At 37.9% G+C, this 2,544-nt stretch overlaps 1 long non-coding RNA gene across 1 annotated transcript in view; it reads right to left on the bottom strand.

The window, feature by feature from the left end:
• LOC106524953 (uncharacterized) overlaps positions 1 to 2,544 on the bottom strand; it is a 50,478-nt gene that overhangs the window by 34,504 nt on the left and 13,430 nt on the right. The window lies entirely within an intron of this gene.

A 2,544-nucleotide genomic window follows, 5' to 3' on the forward strand; every position in this document is an offset into this window, starting at 1 on the left:
GCCAAATCAAATGGCTTGGTGGGCCAAATTTGGCCCGCGGGCCCCACTTTGGGCTCCTCTGTTCTAGACAGCTACTGTCGGTGCTACCCATAGAAAACTGCTATCGTCATGTTTACAAAAATATCATCATCAGATAAAATCCTTTGAGTGACGGTGTTACTGAAGTGTAAGCTTAGGAGTTATGCTTAGCATAGCATTGGAACAATTTATATACACAACAAAAACCTTTCTAAAATCACAAGAATATCACTTCCTTCCTCAGAATATCCAAACCATTTAAAATGAAAAGCTAACACGTGGTTGATGCTAAACAAAGAGTCATTTTTTGTTGTTTACAGTATAATAACGATATTACAGACATCAAATTAAATTGACAAATATGTCCACAAGCCATCGACCATAAACTTATGTGACGCTAAACAATGGGACTAATTTCTTGTTTACGTATGGTAACTTATTGCAAACAACAAAAGAGCCATTTATGTTAGTATGTTTGAGTAACAGCAGCTTTATTAAATAAAACTAAACGTAACAAAAATAAACTTCTACAGGTAGAGCATATTGATAAGAAATCTGCTGAGTAAGCAACATATGACGTAACATCGGTCTGCGCATGCGCATTGCCACAAGGTAGGGCGGATAGATGGGAGTGCACAGATCACACCGGCACTCTTTTACTACAAAGCCATGTTGTTGTAACACGTGCAGAATGTGTCCGGATGCATCTCAGGAATCCAGGTAAAAATAATCAAAAGGGACAAAATAAGTAGGTCCTCTGGACGAGTTTTTCTTTAATGAAACATTTCATGTCTCCTCCAAAAGACTTCTTAAGTCCAGTGTTTCCCCTACCATTATACAGGCGGGGCACGGGGCGCCCCCCGCCAACGAGACGGCCCGCCCCTCTAAGAATTTAACGGGATGTAGTCATTTTTATTTAAATAAGGCCAGATCAAGTCGAGAGCTTTTTTTTGCGTCCCTCCATATCCACCTCTCGCCAAACTTGGGGGGAAAAGACGGTGCAGAGCGAGGCTGAGCGCTGTGTGTGGTCCTCACAAAGACAGGAAGATGTGTGTGTGTGCACGCGATGAAAACTCTGCTTCTAATAACGCAGCACCAATGCAACAGCTTTGCAAGCTACTTTTTCTTTCTTTAAAAGAAAATGTGAGAGGTGAAGCCACAGCATGGTTACTACCTTATCAATAATTACTGCCTTTTTTTCTTTCTCTGTGGGTGGGGGGTCAGCTTCACGCAACTGCAGGTGAAAACCTCCTGGGAACGCACACGTCTCCTGGACTATTTTCCACCGAGGATTACGTCGCATTTTATATTTATTTCTAAAAGCACTTCACAGCATTTCCCCCTGTGTGTTCACGTCACGAGCGCAACAAAACCGCGACGGATCAGCTGACTGTTTTTAAAGCGAGGTGCAGCGACTTACAGCAGCTGGAGGAGGAGGAGGAGGGTCTTTTAAAGACGTGTCTACATTTGACTTTTATTTTTTCTAAAATCACAGAGTTCTCTGAGTCAGCTTCAGATGTTTGTAGTTAATCATAATACCTTCTAAATTTAACCAGGTTTTTCAATGCCTTTAAATTACACAATCATTTTACTGGAGAAACTTGTCGGTTTGATTAAAAAAACAGTAAAAAAAATTTTTTTTTCTGTACAGAGAACTTCCTCTGCTATAATTTGTTTTAAATAAATATATCAAAGCTCCTCAGTTAAAACACTAAAATTATAGAAAAGATGTTTAAAAACTTCTTTCCTCAGAAAGTCTTCAGTCCTAAGAACACTAAACTGTAACCTTTAATAAGTACACATTTTACTCCTATTTAAATAAAAATGTTTGACCTGTAAGCAGAAAGCTGATGGATGTTGGTTTTTTATCTCTATTTCAAAGAAGAGGATGAGGAGGAGAACGAGGAAGTTCTCCTCAAGCAGCTCCTAAAACTGTCAACCTGCTGACTGAGAACATTTGCATATATTACACTTTGTCTACAGAAAAATATAGCCTACTTTTTAAATTATATTTTTATTGAGATATGTTTTGGACAACCAAAATGTTTTGAGGACAACTGGATTTTGTCAAACCCCCACATGAGAGGTCACCACCACGGTTAAAAAAATCCTGTGAGAAACCCTGCTGAGTTAAAGTTCTTCTAGAGTTCTAATGATTATTAGAAAGGACATGATTTGAGGTTTTTACTGATAATATTTTATTTAAAACATGTTACAGAAGTCATAAGAAGCAGGTTTATTTTGAACAAACATTACAAACGTGTTCATTCCTACAAAACTGTCAAATATATTTACAAACAACACTAAACTGTTTCAGATTAACATCAAATAAATCATGTTTTATTGAGGAGTCCTTAACCAGGATGTAGTTGGGCAATTAAATATTCATGTATGTGTAAATGTATTACCATAATTGCAGGCGAGTCACAAAAATATATGTTTTTATAAAACAAGTAGCCCCCGCCAAGACCATTTTCCTAGGGGAAACACTGCATGTCATTATCTGTAAAAAGGTCAGTAAATATG

This window comes from Austrofundulus limnaeus, unplaced genomic scaffold (genome assembly GCF_001266775.1).
Source record: "Austrofundulus limnaeus strain Quisiro unplaced genomic scaffold, Austrofundulus_limnaeus-1.0 Scaffold207, whole genome shotgun sequence".
Classification (NCBI taxonomy): domain Eukaryota; kingdom Metazoa; phylum Chordata; class Actinopteri; order Cyprinodontiformes; family Rivulidae; genus Austrofundulus; species Austrofundulus limnaeus.